Source organism: Chlorocebus sabaeus, chromosome 11 (genome assembly GCF_047675955.1).
Source record: "Chlorocebus sabaeus isolate Y175 chromosome 11, mChlSab1.0.hap1, whole genome shotgun sequence".
In the NCBI taxonomy this organism is placed as follows: domain Eukaryota; kingdom Metazoa; phylum Chordata; class Mammalia; order Primates; family Cercopithecidae; genus Chlorocebus; species Chlorocebus sabaeus.
In genome coordinates, this window is record NC_132914.1 from 43558494 (window position 1) to 43581485 (window position 22992).

General features: G+C 39.1%; 1 protein-coding gene across 2 annotated transcripts in view; it reads right to left on the reverse strand.

The window, feature by feature from the left end:
* Nucleotides 1-22620, reverse strand: part of SCAF11 (SR-related CTD associated factor 11) — an 83505-nt gene extending 60885 nt beyond the window's left edge. For both annotated transcript variants that reach the window (XM_008002961.3, XM_008002960.3), the window contains exon 1: nt 22388-22620. The gene's annotated coding sequence lies outside the window, so the exon portion shown is untranslated. The remainder of the gene's footprint in view (nt 1-22387) is intronic.
* Between the last annotated feature and the right edge of the window lie 372 nt (nt 22621-22992).

A 22992-nucleotide genomic window follows, 5' to 3' on the forward strand; every position in this document is an offset into this window, starting at 1 on the left:
AAAATACTGAGAGAATGAATGGAGCAGTTATCTGAAGACTCAGAAGTAAGTAATAGCATTTGGACTAGAGAAGACACCAGAATCTGATGCATCATCAAACTGTCAGTTTACCACCTTTTCCCCATCCAGAATCCCCTGGCCTGGGATTAATAAAGCCCGAAATCTAGAAAGTAGGCATTGGTAACGACAGAGACCAAGCTCTAAGAGAATCCCTCTAAATATAAAGCGAGGTGGGTAAGGGGGAGGGGAGTTGGCGGGGAAGGAGTGTCTCCTAATGTTCAGAAAGAGAAGGGTAAACTGCTCCTTTTTTTTTTTTTTCCTTTCTCTGTTCCCCATTCCGCTCCTTTTTTTTTTTTTTTTTTCCTTTCTCTGTTCCCCATTCCTCATGTCCCTATTCCCAAATGATCTGGTGGTAGTAGTGGGTACAACAGTGGCAGCAGCAGGAACCTAAAACTCTTAAGAAAGAGAGGAACCATTCTCACCAAATAAACTCTGGGCCAATCTTGTTGACTTTTCTCTGTCTTCCTGATACTTGGATCCAGACACAGTTGTGGGAAATGGAGTAAATGAAAACCAATTTTCTGGCCAAAAGACAGAAAAGAGTGTCCCAGGGATCTAGAAAATACCACGGATATAACAGACAGGAAAGAACTCAAGAAAGTAACAGCTGTTTTTGAACTCCTAACTCACCCAAGCTGAACATATGTGGATTTAAACCCAAGCAGCATATCACAGACTCTGAAATCTGAAATATAAGATAAACCTCCACACACATCACAGACTGGCTACTGGGTAGTATATACTGAAAAAGTATAAATAGTAATGTAAAGTTATGAAAACAGAACTGAAGTTAAAAAAAAAAATACAACCTACAGAAAGCCGGTTGGAACTTGTGACCAACCTGAACCCAGCTGGATCAACTGCCTGTAAAAATAAAAATATTAGCTGGGCACAGTGACTCAAGCATGTAATCCCAGCACTTTAAGAGGCCAAGATGGAAGGATTGCTTAAAGCTAGTAGTTTGAGACCAGTCTGGGCAACAAAGGGAGATCCTCTCTCTACAAAAAATAAAAAATAAAGTGGCCAAGCATAGTAGTGCGTGATCATAGTCCCAGCTAATCAGGTGACTGGGGCAGGAGGATCCCTTGAGCCCAGGAGTTGAAGGATGCAGTAAGGTACAATCATGCCATGCACTTTAGCCTGGATGCGACAGCAAAACCCTGTCTCTTAAAAAAAAAAAAAAAATCCAAAAACTAAAACAAAAACATCGACATTTTCCATAGCATTTAAACAAAAAGACAAAGTTTTGTAACATAATGTTCAAAATGTACAGAACACAATCCAAAATTACTTGGCATAGAGAGAGCTGGGAAAAATAACACTCTCATGGGAAAAGACAATTAAAAGAAAACACCAAGATGACACAGCTGGGTGAATTTTCTAAAATGAATTATCTAACAAGTAGACAAAGATGTAAAGCCAGTATATATATTCCAACAAGTATAAGCAAATACTTTTGAAACAAATGGAAAGCCAAAAGATCACAGCAAACAAATGGAAGATATAAAGAACAACCGAATGGAAACTAAAAAAAAGTGAAAACGGAAATAAAAATACATTGGATAGACTCAACAGTAGAACGGAAATAAGAGTAAAGAGTCAGTGAACTTGAAGATAAACCAACAGAAATTACCCAATCTAAAAAACAAAGAGAAAAATATTGAAAAAAAAAAAATTAAAGGCTTAGGGACCTGTGAGGCAGTACCAAAAACCCAACATTCACATCAAGAATGCAAGGAAAGGAAAATCACTGCAGAAAAGAAGAAAAAAGTAGACAGAAGAAGAAAAAGAAGAAAAAAGAAAGAAGAAGAAGAAATAATGGCTGGAAACTTCCTGAAATTTGGTGAAAGGCATAAACTGCTACATTTAAGGAGTTCTCACAAATCTCAGACAGAATAATCCCAATGAAATCCATGCCTGGACACACATCAGAGTCAAAGTGCTGAAAATTACAAAGGAAAACCTTGAAAGCAACCAGAAAAAAAATGATTCATTACTTACGAGGGGGAGGGAGTTTAACGATTTGAATCACTGGTGATTTCTCATCAGAAACCATGCAAGTCAGAAGAAAGAGGAACAACATCCTTCAAATGCTAAAATGGAAAAGAACTGTAAACTTAAAATCCTTTATCTAGTGAAAATATCCTTCAGGAATGAATGTGAAACAAAAGCTATTCAAAGTGGAAGAAAAATGATGAGAATTATTTTCCAGCTCTAAAAAATTCTTAAATGAAGTTGTGTCAGAAGAAAAACAATGTTAGGAATGATGAAAGATCAACAGAAACAGTAAATGCCTGAGTAAACATAGTTAACTATTCTCATCTTAAATTCTTTAAAATATGTTTGGCATTAAAGCAAATATTTGTAACACTTTCTGATAAGATTTCCAATACAGGCATACCTCAAAGACATCATGGGTCTAGGTCCAGACCAGAGTAATAAAACAACATTGCAATAAAGCAAGTCACACCAAATTTTTGATTTCCCAGTATATATAAAAGTTTATATTACACTGTAGTCTATTAAGTGTGCAACATTATGTCTAAAAACTGTACATAGTTGATTTAAAAATAACTTCTTGCTAAAAATGCTAATAATCATCTAAGCAAGCCTTCAGCATGGTGGAGGGTCTTGCTTTGATATTGATGGTTGCTGACTAATCACAGGATGGTAGTTGCTGAAGGGCAGGGTGGCTGTGGCAATTTCTTAAAATAAGGTAACATTCAAGTATGCCACAGACCGACTCTTCCTTTCGCAAAAAAATTCTCTGCGTATGAGACGCTATTTGACAGCATTTTACCCACAGCAGAATGTCTTTCAAAATTGGAGTCAATCCTCTCAAACTCTGCCACTGTGTTCTCAACTAAGTTTACGTACTATTTTAACAATGTTCACAATGTCTTCAGCAAGAACACATTCCATCTCAAGAAACCACCTTCTTTGTTCATCCCCCAGAAACAACTCTTCATTCAAGATTTAATCATAAAATTGCAGCAATTCAGTCATGTCTTCAGGCTCCACTTCTAATTCTGTAATAGTTCTCTTGCTGTTTACACCACACCTGTAATAGTTCCTCCACACAAGTTTCGAATCCTTAAAAGTCATCCATGAGGGTTGGAATCAACTTCTTCACAATCCTGTTCATATTTTAATCTCCTTCCATGAATTACAAATGTTCTTCATGGCATCTAGAATGGTGAATCCTTTCCATTACTTTGCCCATATCCATCCAAGAAATCACTGTCTAAAGCAGCTGTAGCCTTATGAAATGTATTTCTAACAGAATAAGACTTAACAGTCAAAATTACTTCTTGATCACTAGGTTGAAGAATGGATGTTTTGTTAGCAGGCATGAAAACAAAATTTATCTCTAAATATCAGAGCTCTTGGATGGCTAGGTGTCAATAAGTACTATGTTGAAAGGAACCTTTTTATCTGAGCATTTTGGTCTCAACAGTGAGCTCAAAATATTCAGTAAACCATGCTGTAAAAGGATGTGCTATCATCCAAGCTTTGTTGTTCCATTTATAGAGCACAGAGTAGATTCAGCATAATTCTTAAGAGGCCTGGAATTTTCAGAATGGTCAATGAGCACAGGTTTATAAATTTATAGTCACCAGCTGCATTAGCTCCTAACAAGACAGTCAGCCTGTCCTTGGAAGCTTTGAAGCCAAGCACTGACTTCTCCTCTCTACCTATGAGTCCTAGATGGTGTCTTCTTTCAATAGAAGGCTGGTTCGTCTGCATTAAAAATCTTTTGTTCAGTATAGCCACTTTCATAAATGATGTTGGCTAGGTCTTCTGGATAACCTGATGCAGCTTCGACATCAGCACTTGCTGCTTTACCTTGCACTTTTATGTTATGGAGATGGCTTCTTTCCTTAAACTTCATGAACCAACCTCTGCTAGCTTCAAACTTTTCTTATGCAGCTTCCTTATCCCTCTCAGATTTCATAAGCTTGAAGAGTGTCAGAGCCTCGCTCTGGATAGGCTTTGAGTTAATAGAATGTTATGACTGGTTTGACCTACCCAGATCAGTCAAACTTTCTTCATATCAGTGATAAGGCTGTTTGGTCTAATTTCAATCTTGTGGAGAAATAGGGAGGTCCAAAGAGAAGGGGAGAGACGAGGGAAGAGCTGGTCAGTGGAGCAGTCAGCACAAAGGCAAACATAAATTATCTGTCTTATATGGGCGCTCTTCGTGGTGCCCCAAAATAATTACAATAGTAACATCAAAGATCACTGATCACAGATCACAACAGATATAATAAAAACAAAAATATTTGAAATACTGTGAGAATTACCAAACTGTGAAAGAAACATGAAATAAACACAAGTTGTTGGAAAAACGGTGGCAAACCTGCTTGATGCTGAATTGCCACAGTCTTCAATTTGTAAATATGCAGTATCTACAAAACACAAGAAACTGAACTACAATAAAAAGAGGTATGCCTATATATGTACATTTAACACAAGACAACTGCAACATAAAGGGAGGAAGGTAAAGGGACATACATGGTGGTAAGACCTATATTTCACTTCAAGTGGTAAAATATCAATTCTAAGTAGACTAAAATGTTAAGTATGTATAATTCTTAGAGCTACCACTAAAAACATTAGTCAATGTCTTCTGTCACTCTACCTTCATCTCAAGAAGGGTGAGTAAAATACAGTAAGATATTTTGAGAGAGCCCGCATTCACATAACTTTTATTGAAGTATATTGTTATAATTGTTCTATTATTCATTAATGTTGTTAATCTTTCCTGCACCTAATGTATAAGTTAAACTTTATCATGAGTATGTACATATAGGAAAAAACATGATATACATAGCGTTTGGTACTATCTGCAGTTTCAGGCATCTACCTGGAATAGCTCCCACATGGAAAAGGGGGTAACTACTATACCCAGTTCCCTTCAAATCAGTCCAGGTTGGCCAGTTAAAATGGAATACTAAAAAAATGTTTAGATAACCCAAAGGAGGAGCTTACAGAGGAATAAAAACAGAGGGAACAAACAGAAAAGAGACCTGAACCCAAACACACCCATATTTAAAATATGTGAGATGCAGCAAAAGCACTAGAATATTAAATTTCTTGTATCAGAAAAGGTTTCAAATCAGTAATTTGAACTTGCACCTTAAACTAAAAAAGGAGCAAACTATATACAAAACTGGCAGAAGGAAAGAAAATAAAGGAACAGAAATCAATGAAATCAAAAACAGAAAAACAGATAAAAATCAACGAAACCAAAAGCTCATTCTTTGAAAAGATCAATAAAATTTAAACCTCTTGCCAGACTGATGATGTAGATAGCCTGAATAGCCTTAGGACTATTTGAAGAAATTGAATTTGTAGTTAAAAGCCTTCCAAAAAAGAGACCTCTAGACCCACGTAATTTCCCTGGTGAATTCTAACAAATATTTAAAGAAGAAATAACACCCAATCAACACAATCTCTTCCAGAAAATGGAAGATGAGCACTTCCCAAATCATTTTATGAATCCAGCATTATCCTCATACAAAAAAAAAAAAGTACATGAAAAGAACAAATTTATATTCTGCTCCTTATCAAAATAAAAACTATGGTACATTCAATCATATAATAAAATACTGCTCAGCAATAAAAAGGAATGAACTAGCACTTCATTCAACAAATTGGACGCATCTTAAAGGCATTCTATTTTGTGAAAGAAGCCAGCCTCAAAAGGCAACATATTCTAGAATTGCATTTACATGCAAAACTATAGTGATAGAGAACTTGTCAGCAGTTACCTGGGTTAGGGGAACGTACGACTACAGAGATAGAACAACACAGTTTTTTTTTTGGGGGGGGGTGATAAAACCATTGCAAATCTTGACTGTAGTAGTAATACAGATCTATACATGTATTAAAACTCACAGAACTATATACCTCAAAAAGCTCAATTTTACTGTATATAATAAAAGTTAAATTTTCTTAACAAGACTAACATGAGAGCAATTTTTTGAAAATATTATGAACTAAAATATAAATTGGTAACATTTTCAAGAAAGGCACTTTTTCACTGTCAACTTCATACTTTCAGTTGTTCCAATTCTTGTAACTACTGCCAACACAGAAGCCACCCAAATTATACTGCCACAAGATGAGCTTGGGAGGGGGTGTTTGAATGTTTTATCTCTGCTTTCTCCATTTCTACAGCACTGACAAGTCTGAGACACAACAGATATCCATAACCTGTCGAGATACAGAGATGAAAAACAACAGGCTCAATTTAACAACTCCACTAAATTCTAAGGCACAGGTGCAGAAACAGATCAGTTCCAAAATCCTAATGATAGCATGGGTGATCACCGAAGGAAGACATCTATTATGACTCCCAGTTAGGTTACACTCTTATGTGACAGTCATCCACTCTATGGGAAGAATGTATTTACAATGCAGTACTTTATTTAAGAAAATAAAAATGAGTGCCTTTTATGTGCCTGGATAGTTTACCATGACAGTCTGAAAAATCATCATATATGACAGGCTTCCATTATTTTCCAAATAAGAAACAACTGTAAACAGTAGCATATGTCCTTTGATACCTTCAATATGTTTATGCAATTGTTGTCTAATAACCCCACCCCTGCTTAAGGTATGGAGAACAGAATACAAAGAGTTGATTACATAATCTTCATTTATCCTCAAGATTCTCATCCCCATTTACTAAAGTACAATGACATAACTAATTTATATGCTAAGGGCAAACCTAAAGCTCTCTTATTTTTATTTCCACCAGGCAACTTCTGAATGCCTGTTACAGGTACTTTAAAGGAAAGAGTTATACGTGTGGAAAAGTAGAGTTTACATGTAGAAAACTAAACTTTATGCCTATTAGAGACAAAAAGCAAAAGAGCAATGAGATGTTACAGACTCATTTTACAACCAAACCTCCCAAGAAGACTACAGGAGCACTTGGGATCAACAGCACTGTATTTTCACATCTGGGAGGCAGAATAACAAAGACAAGAAAGGCATCCTGGGTGGAAGTATGGAAGTAGAGGAAGAACTGGTGAATTTTTATCCTTTTAAGAAAAACAGGAAAACTGTCAACTGTATTTTTACTTTAACATTTGGTGTACCTTGGAAAGACTTCTGAGCAGAAATGACAACGCCTGTCCAAATAACAAACAAAGCTCTCTTAGTTCATTTGTGCTGCTGTACCAAAAAAAACAAACAAAAACAAAAACAAAAAAAAACACACTTGAGACAGGTAATTTATAAAAAATAGAAATTTCTCACAGTTGTGGAGGCTAAGAAGTCTAAGATCAAGGCATCAGCAGGTTCAGTGCCTGGTGAGGATCCAGTCCCTGCTTCCAAGATGGCACCTGTTACTGCATCTTCAAGTATTAAGTGGGGGCCTTTCAGGAGGTGATTAGGCTGTGAGGGCTATGCCCTCATGGATGGAATTAGTGCCTTATAAAAGGGCCCTGTTAGTTCTCTCCAGCCCTTATAGAAGGCACTAATTCCATCCATGAGGGCAGAGCCCTTACAGCCTAATCACCTCCCAAAAGCCCCCCCACTTAATACTGTTGCATTCAGGATTAAGTTTCAACAAGAATTTTGGAGAGGGCATAAACATTGAAACCACAGAAAAATCCTAAGAGTTAAAGGGTGATAATTAGTGAAAATAAATGACCACATAAAAATGCTTGTCACAGAAAAATGAGAATGGATTTAATAGGAAAAAAGGGATGATGTTCAAATCACTGCTTCTGAAATTTTACCCCGTTCTGTTTAAACAAGATTTTTAAAACTTTACAGCGTTTCAATTCCAGAAATTAATTTCTTTTGCAAAATGCTGAAAGTTAACTTTCATTGGTTTCTTGAAAATTGATCACTTTCTTCATACTAATCCCTTACAAATTGGTACAAGTAGCTATTACAAAACCCAGATGGAAAAAAGCAATTATCTTGCACAGTATAAACACGACATCTACTCTTTTCTCTAGCTATGCCTATTATATGAATTTCTGAAACACAAACTCATCCTTCTAGCTATCTCAGAGATAAGTACAATTATGTTACATAAATGTATATGTATCAATGTGTCCTCATATATTTTACACATAATTTAAAGAAGAATTTCACAATCCTACTCCTATGAAATACTACAACTCTAACCCAGATACTGGTCATAAGTTACCCAACAACTCACCTGAATACCATCTCCTTACAGTATTTAAGTAACTAATTAAGTAACATTTATCTGAGTCCAGTGGTAATAAATAGCAGTTAACTCTATGTTCCATTCTCTTAAATTAGCTCTATTTAGTGAGTGATTTTCATGCCCTTTTAGTGCAAAGAACCTGAGAGTAGAATAACTGGATCAAGACTGTCCTGCTCCACCAGGTTCCAAAATACCATTAGCATTCCTCTTCCCAAAATATACTAATAGGAAAAACTAAACTGATATTAGTAAGATACCAGTTGTCAATGTCTTAAGACATAACCTAATATATCAAATCATTTAGAATAGTTTGCTTTAGGGAAACAGGGCAGCTGATTTATAAATTAACAAAATAAAGAAATAATTATTAAAGAGTATATATAGTTTGTTTTTGGAAGAGACAACTCAGACCAAAATGATGCTGTTAGAGATTGAGTGATATTGGGATTATCTCCTAAATGTAATCTTATTATAAATGCTACAAACTGCCAACTACTTTTCCAAGTGAAATCTCTAACTGGTCAGTCTTCTGCTATGTTCGCCATGACTACAGTCTTCTGCTATGTTCGCCATGACTAACACAGGATATGATTTGTTCGACACCATAAAGTATATCAGTAAGACATGTTAATGAGAAAGGAAACAGGGATGAAGAGTCAAAAATGATGAATGAACACATCCCTAAAACAAACTATTCTAAATGATGTGATAATTTAGAGAAGTTTTACAAATCCATGCCAAAAAATAACCTTGATATTAATCCAAGTCCCTTAAAGCTGTATCAAAATAACCCCTAAACAAACAGCCCCTTAGAGCTCTGAGATTCCTGTCTCCCAAAAAGATCCAAAAACCGAAACACTGTTCTCCCATTTTCTGAAGAATAAATATAATCTGTCACCCTTGAATAAATACGTTTTTGTTTTTTATCTCATTTCCTCTAGTTATTCTAGCTACAGATTAACTTTAGGCTGTTCACAGGGCTATTCAGTCTGAAAATTTGGAGTATTCTCCCTAGTCTACTGGTTTTCAAATTTCTTAAGTTTTATAAATATTTGATTCAAATTTTATTTTCAGATATGTTTTAGAATACGGTTTTGGCTAACACAAAGTAGGCCCCATTATAGTCTATCTCAAAAAATCTGGGCAGAATACTAAAGAATTCATCTAAGTACTATACTCTGAAAAGTAAATTAAAGTGGGTGAAATGTGGAGGGGAGTAAAAACCTAGAGAAGCAAACTGCATTGAGTCTTCCCGTTTTATTTTTCATCTTTTCTCTCATAGCTTTGTCCTTAGGGTGGTTACATGGTGGCAGTGGCACAGGTGGCTAAAAGTCTGAGAGAAGCCCCATTTTTCTGGGCATTTCTAGCCAAAGGAACCAGGAAAAGGGGACACTGCAGGGTAGAGAAGAAATCCTGGAGAGTCTGATCAAGAGGATTCCTTAATTCTCTGCATGAATCTACACAAGTCCTAGCTCAGCTATGCAAGCATTCAGTTAGCACAGGACAGACCCAGGGTAATACAGCAAAGGCTGTGAAAACTAAACTAAAGGTGAACTATCACCCCCAAAAGGTAAGACAAAGTTTGCAGTCTGAGGCCAGGCATGATGGCCCATGCCTGTAATCCTAGCACTTTGGGAGGTAAGGTGGCAAGATTGCTTGAGCTCAGGAGTTCAAGACCAGCCCAGGCAACATAGTGAGATCTCATTGCTACCAAACAAACAAACAAACAAAAATTAGCCAGGTGTGGTAGTGCACACAGGCAGCCCCAGCTACTTGGGAGGCTGAGGCAGTAGGACTGCTTGAGCTATGGTCATGCCACTGCACTCCAGCCTATGCAACAGAGATCCTGTTTCAAAAACAAAACAACAACAACAACAAAAAACCCCACCAAAATGTATGGTCTGAATCTAATGGGCTATTTGCTAAAACAAAACATCTCTAGAAGGCTATTTACAGGGCCTAGAGTCGATATAACATAATATTATCCAGGATACAGTTCCAACTTACTTGACATTCCAAGCACCAGAAAATGTGACCAATTCTCAAGGGAACAGACAATCTATAACTGCCAACACCAAGATAACTCAAATATTGGAATTACTGAGGACTTTACCTATTATAACTATGCTCTATGGAGAAAAAAATAAACACTTTCAAAAAAAGAAAAGATAGAATTCTCAGCAGTGAAATAGTAGGTATAAAAAAATTAAAATTTTAGAGGTAAGAAATATGATGTCTAAAAAAAGGGTACAATAACAGAATAGAAATGCAAAGAAGTCAGTGAACATGAAGCCAAATTAAAAGAAATGATCTAATCTGAAGGAGAGAGAAATAAAAGAAGAAAAAAATAGAGTCTCAGGGTCCTATGGACAACATCAAAAGTTTTGTCACTTGAGTACCAGAAACAGAAAGAAATTGGTACAGAAAAAAATACTGGAAGAAAAAAGGTTCATAAGCCTCCTAAACTTGAAGAAGGGCACAAATTTAGAAATTCACCAAGCTCAGAGAACACCAAATAGGATAAACGCAATAGAAAAACATGCTTATAAATGACAATCAAAGGCCAGGCACAGTGGCTCACACCTGTAATACTAGCACTTTGGGGAGCCGAGGCAGGTGGATTGCCTGAGGTCAGGAGTTCAAGACCAGACTGGCCAACATGGAGAAACCCCGTCTCTACTAAAAATACAAAAATTAGTTGAGCATGGTGGTGGGCACCTATAACCCCAGCTAGTCAAGAGGCTGAGGCAGGAGAATCACTTGAACCCGTGGGGGCGGAGGTTGCAGTGAGCTGAGATCGTGCCACCGCACTCCAGCCTGGGCAAAAAAAGCGAAACTCCATCTCAAAAATAAATAAATAAATAAATCATAATCAACTGCAACAAAGCAAACATGAAGAAAAAAATCTTTTTTTTAATTTATTTTTATGTCAATAGTTTTTGAGGTACAGCTGGTTCTTGGTTACATTAATGAGTTCGTTAGTGGTGATTTCTAGGATTCTGGTGCAGTTGCCACCTGAGCAACGTTACACTGTACCCAGTATGTAGTCTTTTATCCCTCACTCCCTGCCAACTTTCACCCTGAGTCCCCAAAGTCCACTGTATATTTCTACTTACTTATTTTTGAGACAGAGTTTTGCCCTGTTGCCCAGGCTGGAGTGCAGTGGTGCGATCTCGGCTCACTGCAATCTCCACCTCCCAGGCTTAAGCAATTCTCATGCCTCAGCCTTTGGAGTAGCTGGGATTACAGGCACGCACCACCACACCTGGCTGATTGTTGTATTTTTAGTAGAGACAGGGTTTCACCATGTTGGACAGGCTGGTCTCAAACTCCCGGCCTCAAGTGATCCACCCACCTCAGCCTCCCAAAGTGCTGGTATTGAAGGCATGAGCCACAGTGCCCAGCCCAAAGTCCATTATGTCATTCTTATGCCTTTGCATCTTCATAGCTTAGCTCCCACTTATAAGTGAGAACATACAATATCTGGTTTTCCATTCCTGAGATACTTCACCTAGAATAATGGCCTCCAGCTCCATCTAAGTTGCTGCAAAAGACATTATGCCTGAGTAGTATTCCATGGTGTATATATACTACATTCTCTTTATTCCCTTAGTTGATGGGCACTTGAGGTTGGTTCCATATTTCTGCAATTGTGAACTATGCTACTATAAACATGTGTGTGCATGTGTGTTTTTCATCCAATGACTTCTTTTCCTTTAGGTACTGAGTAGTGGAACTGTTGGATCGAATGGTAGATCCCAATATGTCCAAAATATTATCATTTCAACATGTAATAAATTTAAAAATTATTACAGATGTAATCGATTTAATAATTGTTTAATGAGCTATTTTACATTCTTTTTGTAAAATCCAGTGTGTATTTTATACTTACAGTACATCTCAATTCAAATTAACCACATTTCGAGTGCAAGAGTCACATATTTAGTTACTGGCTACTCAACTGAAGCATGAAGCTCTAATGCAACCACTAAAAAATAATGCGAAGAGATAAGAGTTAAAAAACCAAGGGATACACTGAAAATACCCCATTCATATAATCTAAAAAAGGACAGACACTTTGGGAGGCTGAGGCAGGAGGATTGCTTGAGGCTGAGTTCAAGACTAGCCTGGGTAACACAATGAGACACCTACCTCTACAAAAAATTTAAAAAATTAGCCGAGTGTGGTGGCATGCACCTGTAGTACTAGGTACTCTGGAGGCTGAAGCAGGAGAATTACTTGAGCCCAGGAGATTAAGGTTGCAGGGAACTACCGCCATCCCATAGCATTCCAGCCAGGAGAGTGAGACCTCGTCTCTCCCCACACCTCCCAAAAAAGGAAGAAAATAGAGGAGCAAACAGTAATAATTATATTAAATGTAAATAACGTAAATAATTGTGCACACCAATTAAAAGAGATTATCAAACTGGATTTCAAAGAAAGACTGAATTATATGCCTGTCTACAAGAAACTCCCTTTAAAAATAAAGATAGGTTAAACGTATAGACCAAGATACGCCAAACAATACAAACAATAATAAAAGATGGTTGGAATGGTTATATTAATATGAACTATATAGAATCTAATTGGATTTGTTTACCCTCCATTCAGTTTTAATTATATCTAGTTCTGTGGCAGTTTTGAAACAACGAAGCTATTTCCTTTCATGCATCTCCCTCACATTACTCATGTTGATGCATTAAGTAACTGGACACACACAACAGTTCCTAAAGAAATATGACCTATTACATTAAAACTGTCCTATCTGATGGGTTTTCTATGATGAGGTTTTCAGGTGAATGATAGCTTATAAATTTTTTGAGTCATTAATATTTATTCCCCATTATAACAGTTTACCGAAACATTCTTCTTGACAAGCCATCTAGGCATACAAAATAGTGCTATAAGTATACTTACATTTAAAAAAAATCACCTATCAGGGCTGGGTGCGGTGGCTCATGACTGTAATCCCGGCAATTCAGGAGGCTGAGGAGGGCAGAGGTCAGGAGTTCGAGATCAGCCTGACCAACATGGCGACACACTGTTTCTACTAAAAATACAAAAATCAGCCAGGTGTAGTGGTGCATGCCTGTAATCCCAGCTACTCAGGAGGCTGAGGCAGGAGAATTGCTTGAACTTGGGAAACAGAGGTTACAGTGAACCGAGATTGTGCCACTGCACTCCAGCCTGGGTAACAAAATGAGACTATGTCTCAAAACAAAAGAAAACAAACAAGACCTATTATTTGTAAACTGTTTGATCCCAGAGAATTTTTTAAATAGTGTTGTTTTGGCCGCTCTTTTTCATGTTTGTATTTCTGTTTTGGTTTGCTTTAAGCTGCTAAATAACTACTGTGGTCAGGGTACTAAGCCTGGTATTGGCATAAAAAGACAGACTAAGATACTGTATCCCTTGATGGTACAAAGAGTAGACTTGGAGACACAGGATACAGAAGATGAACAAGATAGCATATGCTAAGTGCCAAATTTAAGAAATAGGCCGGGCGCGGTGGCTCAAGCCTGTAATCCCAGCACTTTGGGAGGCCGAGACGGGCGGATCACGAGGTCAGGAGATCGAGACCATCCTGGTTAACATGGTGAAACCCCGTCTCTACTAAAAAAAATACAAAAAACTAGCCAGGCGAGGTGGCGGGCGCCTGTAGTCCCAGCTACTCGGGAGGCGGAGGCAGGAGAATGGCGTAGACCCGGGAGGCGGGGCTTGCAGTGAGCTGAGATCCGGCCACTGCACTCCAGCCTGGGCGGCAGAGTGAGCCTCCGTCTCAAAAAAAAATAAATAAAATAAAATAAAAAAAATAAAAAAAATAAAAGAAATAGGCAAAAAGTTCCTAAGACATTTTTTAAATGTACCAGTGGGGGAGTAACTAACGACTGAGGCAAGTATAGAAAAAGAAAAATAGTAAAGTGCAAAAAGTTAATGTTCTTCAGTCTAAATTAGGACTTAAATTGTGTTTTCTTAGGTGGACTTCAAGTCCACCTCTCTCCCATTTATCTGTTTTTAAAGTTGTTTATAAGATGTTTAAATTGGGGATTTTGAGCTTAATGCAGTAGCAGAAAGGTAGCGGCAGTGGGGAGATGGAAAGTAGGGGAAACCAGTCAGGAGAAAATGGAAAGAAGACTACATATCAATAAAGAAGGCCTGATTAGAGCTAAGCTCCCCTAGGGCACAGACCTAATAGACACATAGACATCAACAAACTTGGATTTCTGAACTATGGGTAGAGTGAATGCCTACAACATACTAGGTAATGAACTACACATTCTGGCATGCCTTTCCACGTTTAATCCGCAAAATACCAGAACATGGTACATTTAAAAACTTAAAGCACCGTCAATACTGAACAATAGAATACCGCATTAAAAAGGCTTAAAAATCACCCATTAAACAGAGCTAACTTAAGAGTATGAACAAGAGACAGAGTTAGTTGCTATTACCACTGGACTTAGATAAATGTTATTTAAAAATTAGGTGAGGAAATTGAGATACTGATTAGATCACCTATAAAAGGTGACAGTCATCTAGGACAACCAGAGTTCAAAACCAGGTCTGACTGACTCCTAAACCTACACACAAATACACAAACACACACACACACACACACACACACACGCATACACAAAAGACTGAACTAATTTTTACCTTATTGTCAAAATTACGATAAAAAGACAACCCTAAAAGTACATCCGAGAAGTCTAGAGTAAAAGAAAGGATAAAAAAGGAAGTTTAGTCTTATCCCTAACAGAGATGTGAGTCTCAAGAGGGTTTAAATGTACTCTAAAGGGTTTAAATTTAAAGACTGAGAAAACTTTTAATTTTCACTAAAAGTGTTGGTATAATAATCTTTTACAGAAAGGAGTAAGTATAAACTTTAAAAGAACACGTCTGTATGCTGCTATTCTGGCTGGAGGCATTGGAGACCAAGTTAGTGAGCAAAATGCCCATGTTAGGAATAGTGAGGGAACCCAGATTAAGGTACTAGAGCTCAAACAGAATGGTAAAATCTGCAGTATGCGGTATCTAAGAAGTATGGAGTAAGGGGTGCATCCCAGGACAGGATGTCAGAGCCTAAGTAGAGAAAAAAGTTAAGGCAATGGGAAACTGGCCATATGCAGGGGATTTATCAAATTTAGTAAGTAATTACAATGAGTCAGAGTTCTCCTCGTGAGAAGGGAGTTATAAATTTGGTAATGGAAAAAAAGAGAACAAATCTTGTGGACTGAAATTGGAGAAATTAGTACCAATTCATGGTTTTCTACACATAGACATCGAAATAATTAGAGCATCCAAATCTTGTTTGCTAAATACCTTTCTCCACTAAAAGCAACCACTCTTTGGAGGAATGGTTGATTCCAGTGCTAGGGCAGGGAAAGTACAAGGTGAGCTTCATTTTCTTATGCCCAAAAGGAAGGAAGTGGCTGGGTGGCTGGGTATGGTGGCTCACACCTGTAATCCCAGCACTTTGGGAGGCCAAGGCAGGCAGATCACTTGAGGTCAGGAGTTCAAGGTCAGCCTGGCCAACATGGCAAAATCCCGTCTCTACTAAAAATACAAAATTTAGCCAGGTATAGTGGCCCACGCCTGTAATCCCAGCTACTTGGGAGGCTGAGGCACAAGAATCACTTGAACCTGGGAGGTGGAGTTTGTGGTGAGCCAAGATCACCACACTGCACTCCAGCCTGGGCAACAAAGCAAGACTCCACCTCAAAAAACAAAAAAGGAAGTATGAAGAACAAGTCAAAAGAAAACAGAAACTATCTTGAAGGGCTTTCAATAGCCAAAGCTAAGACAATCTCGGAACAAATAAATAGCAAGTTTAACAAGGAATGGGCTATTTTTACAGTCTCAAAATACTTTTCCACAAAAATGCATGTTAATTACCAATGGGACAAAAGTAACTTTACAGTGAAGAAGCTTGGATGATATTACCTCAATCAAGTTATCATAGTGCACACTATGTGATATCAAGTTATCACGTCATCAGTAATGAGACAAACAGAAATTGTATGCCATTTGATCGGACACAATGAGAAAAACGCAACATCATTACTGTCAAATAGCGTACAACCTGAATCTAACCATAAGGAAATATCTGGCACCCTACAGAAAGAAAAGTACATCTGGAAAAAAAAAATAAAAAAAAAGAAAAGAAAGTATCATGCAAACCCAAATGGAGACACATTTTGGAACAGAACTAATCTATAAGCTTTAAGGAGTACAAACAAGGTCATGAAAGTCAAGACTGGGGGACTGTTCCAAGTCGAAGGAGTCTAAAAAGATGTTACAGTTAAATGCAACACAGAATTCTGAATTATTTTGTTACAAAGGAAATTACTGTGGAAACTGGCAAAACTTGAATGTGGTCTGAGGTTAGATTCTAATAATATAGGAAGATTAATTTCTTAATTTTTTTTTTTTTTTTTGAGACAGGGTTTTGCTCTGATGCCCGGACTGTAATGCAGTGATACAGTCTTAGCTCACTGCAGCCTTGAACCTCCTGGGCTCAAGTGATCCCCCCATGTCAGCCTCCTGAGTAGCTGAGACCACAGGTGCATGCTACCACACCTAGTTTTGTTTCTTTTTTTAGAGACAAGTTCTCACTATGTTGCCCAGGCTGGTCTCAAACTCCTAGGCTCAAGTGATCCTACTGCCTCTGTCTCCCAAAATTCTCGAACTGTGAGCTACTGCACCATGCCAGTTTCCTAATTTTGATGGTTATACTGTAGTTGTGCAACACAAAATCCTTGTACTTGTTTGAGGTGATGAGACTGTACCTGCAACTTACTCTCAACTGGTTTGGAGAAAAAAGGTCTTTGTAGAGTACATGGAGCTTAAGTGGGATTCTACAATTTACTCTCAAAAGACTCAAGGGGGAAAAGTTCTTTGTACTGTACTAGGAACTTTTCTGAAACTTGGAGAATTTTTTTTTACAGTTACCTATAAAATTCACTTACAGAAGATAAGCAAAGCAGTGTTCCTTTTAAATGAAGAACAGTATGACAGTATGTATTTTCACCTCTTCTTTTTATAAGACCCTGCTTTATTATTTAGGAGACTGTCAATGACCTTTGGTCTCTATCTGCATCATCCAATACAATAACCACTATTCAGTACCTCAACTGCACTACCCACTTTGCAAGTGCTCAACAACCACGTCACCATCAGTTACTACACTGGGCAATACAGATTCAAAACATTTCCATCATTACAGAACTGTCTACTGGACAGCACTGATCTAGAGGTTGACAGGCCTCTAGATCAGTGAAACAACTGAAGACTGAAAGTCAGATGGACCCAGGTATAGATACTTAGCAACTTCTCTGACACTTAAGTCATTTAACTTCTCCAGAACCCCAGACTCACATCTGTAAAATGGACTAATACATTCAACATTGCAAGGCTACTAAAAAGATCAAATGAAAATTTATGTAAAATGTCTACAACAGAGTGGCTGACACATAGTAAATATCTGATAAACATTAGCTGTTTTCTGTAATATGGGTGATAATTAAACTTTGATCTCAATACTTTTAGATCTAGTTAAGCAATTATAGAAGCATCACCTTACTGTCCTGCTTGTTCAAAGGGCTAATGAACTTCACATTGTTACAGTCAACAAAATTTTTTTTTAGTTCTTACCTTATTAAACTCTTATCAACACTTGACCCAACTCTCTCTTCTTGACTTCTCTCTCCTTGTAACACTCTCTTCCTTTGGTTTCTGTAACACCCCACTCACCCTCTACTTCTCTGATCTTCACAGTATTCTCTGGGAGCTCACATTCTTCCAGTCAAGTTTTTTTAAATGTTAGAGGTCATTGTGGTTCCATCCTAAGCGTTTTTCCCCCCAGTTATATTCCCTCACCTAGGCAATTTCATCCATACCTATAGTTTCAATTATCTGTATGGGTGACTCCAGTTTTCCATTTCCAGCCCATATTCCTCCTCTGGATTTTAGAACCATATATCTAATTACTTACAGGAACTTCTACCTGAAAGCTCCAAAGGTACTTTAAGCCTGATATATTAAAACCAAAAGAGCTCTTGTCCTTATCTGGCACAACCTAGGAATGTAATCCAGAAGTCATCTTTCACATTTCTTTCTCCCTCACTTTCAATCTATTAACTGAGGCCTGCTGGTCTCAAATCCCATCCACTGAGCCCATCTCCACAATTATCATCCTAATTCAAGTTATCCTCATCTCTCCCAGACTACTAGAAAAGCCTGCTAACTAATTCTCCCAGATCTCCTCTTGCTGCCCCTCTCCTCCCTTTCAATACATATCACCACAATCCTAGTTCTGCCTTCTGGAACTATAAGAAATTAATATGGCTTCTAAATGACAACATTTTTAACAATAAGATAGTTATACTGCTTGATATGGTTTGGCTGTGTCTCCACCCAAATCTCATCTTGAATTGTATTCCCATAATTTCCACGTGTTGTGGGAGCAACCTGTTGGGAGATAATTTGAATTACGGGGCAGTTTCCCCCATACTGTTCTCATGGTAGTCTCACAAGATCTGATGGTTTTAACAGGAGTTTCCGCTTTTGCATTTTCCTCATTTTCTCTTGCCACCACTATGTAAGAAGTGCCTTTCTCCTCCCACCATGATTCTGAGGCCTCCCTAGCTATGTGGAACTGTAAGTCCAATTAAACCTATTTTTCTTCCCAGTCTCAGATATATTAGCAGCGTGAAAACAAACTATTACACTGCTCTACTCTTAGCTGAGGCATTCTTAGCTCCTTCTATATTAAGACAAATGATAGTTTCAAGGTCACATACTGTCACACTCCTCTAAAAACACACACCCCTTAGGCTGGGTGTGGGGGTTCATTCCTGTAATCCCAGCACTTTGCGAGGCCAAGGTGGGAGGATTACTTAAGCCCAGGAATTTGAGACCAGCCTGGGCACCATAGTGAAAGCTGTGATCACACCACTGCACTCCAGTCTGGGAGACAGAGCGAGATGCTATCTGAAAGCAAAAACAAAACAAACAATAACAACAAAAAACAAGGACCCCTGACATGAACATGGCTCACGTGCATGGATATAAGTAACTGGGCAGTTTATGCCACAGAGACTTGCTTAGTCTAAACTTTCAAACCACAATCACTATTTGTAATGTTTATAGCTGAAGCATGTTAATTCATTAACTTACATGTAAGGCATTGTTCAGGTGTTTACGGACAAAACAGTGACCAATACTGACAAATGCTGACCTCACAGAAGCTAAATTAGAGTGAAGAAAATAAACAATAAACCTCAGTTAGTAGATTACACAGCATGTTGCAAAATGATAAATGCTATGGAGAAAAATCTGGTATAAAAACAGATACAAAATATCGGGGGGAAGGCTGTTGTTTTATGCATAGTAGTTAGAAAAGACCACAACAGCATAGGGGAAAGGAGATTGGAGAAACAGTGAGGAGATGAAGTCAGAGAGGAAGAAGACACTCAAATCATAGAGCCTTGTAGACCACAGGAGTATGGAATTTACTATGACTGAGGAATAGAAGTTACATGACCTGACATTTTATCAGGATCACTCTGGCTATGGAGTGTTAAAGACTGTAGATCAGCAAAGATCACAGTGACTTTTTAGGAAGATATTTCTGAAAGCAAAATAGTGGTTGTGTTTTTATGCTTTGTATTGAATTTTTATGTGTCTATGTACTAGGAATTCATATATTAAGTTCATAGATACAACTTAAAAAAATATATAATGCAAAGATGAGTTTTGGGAATAGCAAGAGAAAGATACTGGATATTTTAACTCTGGGCTCTACTCAGTATTACTGCTGAGTAATAGTATTACTAACAATATTACCGCTCAGAAGCAAGACAAGGTGCAAGGCTATTAATTTATTTTGGGGGACAGACTATAATTAAAAATCTGGATTTTAAGTTTATTTCACTGGGCAAGGTAAACCTTGTCAAGGTACAATTTACATCATTAAAAGACAAGAGCAGGTGATAGCAGGGTTTGCTAAAGGGAAGTTACAATGAAAATTAATCTACAGTTGACTTCCCTTTTATTACTTCTATGCCTGCTACTCTCTTTAAGATGCTACGACTATCTCTGATATACTTTAAAAGTTCAGTATTAAGTTGATGGGTAGTATAATACTGCACTTTCTGATTACTAAAAGATGTTATTGATGATGAATCAACAGTATCATGTAACTGCACTGATTCATCCTATCTCTGTGAATAAAAGCACAGGTTTTCAAGAAAACTATCTAAGCCTAGCTGGTGCCAAACGACGATAGGGAGCTAAGTAACTCCTGAAAAGTTTTGATCTTAACACACTGGCCCCATTACCACACGAAGGTATTAACAGAAAAAGTAAAAAAACTCTCCGTAATATTTCCTCCATGACATGTTTTCAGGCAACATATTTAGAAACTTTAAATTTTCTTCTACAGTTTTCTTCCCCTTTATACTGAAGAATGTCTTTAAAGCATGAGTATGCTTACAGTAAGCAAACATTCAAATTTTATCCCAATGAAATCTTAAAATGTACTCAAACTCTCAGGCAAAAAGTTCACTATCTGAATGTGAAAAACTGAATGACTGTTAAAATATTTGCAAGTACCAAAAAATACTTTGCAAGCACCAAAAAATACAGCTAAAATACAGCTACCCTAAGAACTACTATTTTTAAAAAACTCACATTGCATAAAAAATGTAAATTCAGATCATCCGATAGGATAATATAGAACACAAGAAATCCAAAGACAGTTTCAAGATTTCATTTCTCTTGCCCATCGAGTTAAAACAACAAAAACAAAAGGCCCATGAACTTTTTTCTTGCATCTTTTGACCAAAATAGTGAGATGATCAAGCCAACTGCCAAAGAAACAGGGAAGAGAAAGCAATTGTTTAGAAACAGACTTGATTACATGCCAAAATTTTAATACAATTACTAATAAAATACAAAAACCGTTATTTTAAAATGTACTGCCCTGATATTCTGCTGCTGAGGTAGGTAGTGATATGTAGAAATTAATTTTTCTTTTTAAAACGAAAAAATAATGCATTTATTAATTTTCGGGGGAAATTCCCAAAGCGGAGAAAATGTAACATCAGCATCTACTACACAAAGCATTAAAAACATTTTTCAGCAGTTTTGCTTACGGATCTTAGGTCAGTGGCAGCATGTTGGCCAAAATGTAACCCAAAATGAATGAACAACAGTCAGATGGTAGACACTGTATGTAATACAATACGGAAATATATCGAAGGTATTTCAAAATTCAACATTTGAATCTGTGAATGTCTAAATCTAGTACTCTAAATCGAGCGTCTACTTTTGAAACAATACTCGAAAATACGTGTTGGTGGCAAGACCGCCGGCCATCTGTAAGAAATCTTTTTAATGGTTCAAAATTCCTAAGTCTGAGGAGGGGCGACCGATTAGGCTAAATTTATATCTCCCGGCCCCGTAGTTGTCAGCCCAGGTAGCGAATTTAAAACATTGGGGGTGGGTGAGTAGTTTGAAGTACAGATCACGGAGTGAAAAAGGCTGATGTTTAGAAGCGCCGGCTCTTCCCCATTCGCGCACTCGAGAGGTCACGGCGTAGTAAAGTTTGGTTTCACTAGCGGGCTTGGACGCTCGCGACCAAAGTCTCCCAAGAAAAGCCCACCCCGCGGTCGGGAGCGCCCGGAAGCTCAGCAGGACACGTTTCCACTGCAGGGAGGAGGGCGTCTGCGGCGGTTCTGGCGTGGAGCCCCTTGTGCCCCCGTAGGACCCTGCACCCGGGCGGGGACGGGCTTCGCCGGCTAAGGCGGCGGGAGGCGCGTAGGCCACAAGGAGGAAATGGGACGGAGTGCGACAGAGAGGCGGCGGCGGCCCAGGGTCGGGCCGGGCCTCCCTCGCGGGGCAGCGAGAGGGAAAGCGGCCCTCCTGGCCGCAGCCTCCCCCACCTCGAGAGGAAGCTCCAACTTTCCTCCCAGCGCACGACGTCGCACGGGCCGCGCGAGATTCCGAAACTTTGTCAGCCCTCCCGTCGCCCTAGGCCCTCTCCAGCGCTCTGCGCCGGCCGCTAACCCTCGTCTAGCCCAGACAGCTGCCCAAGCCCATCCACCCCGCGGATCGACCAGTGTTTACCTCAGGCCGAGGTCGAGGCGCTCGGTCCGGCCGCGGCCACACAGCAGGTTCCCAGGTCCCAGTCACTCCGCCAACAAGTTCCCCAACATGGACTCCTTCGTCCGCTTTGTGGTATTATAGGGTCTCTGGGACACTGACTCCGCTGGCTCGGTCCGGAGGCGGCGGCGAAGCAGGGAGCGACCCGGGTTGCGCTGCTCCGCGCGACTTGCGCCACCGCTACTCCCCCTTCCCCCGCCTTGTCTAGCCTCCTCCCTCCCCTCCCCTCCCCTCCCCTCCCCGCGCGTCTCCCTCCTCCTCCCTTCCCTCGCTCGCTTGGCTCACTGTCGGCGCGCTAAGGTGACGACGGCGGCTGCCGGACTCGCCGCGCTCGGCCTACTCTCTCGCTCTGGCCCTGAGTGCATGTTCGCAGTGCCCAGCCGGGCCGCAGGGGGGCGCTGGCAAACTGCTGTTTGCGACCGAGAAGCGTGGTGGGTGGAGTCACGTCGCGCGGCCTGTGAGCGGGAGGAAGGGCAGCTGCGATGGAGGGGCCTTCTGGGAAACGTCCTTCCTGCCCCGCCTTTCGCCAACGCTGCGGATGGTGCGCCTGCGCAGCGCGGGGACTTTGG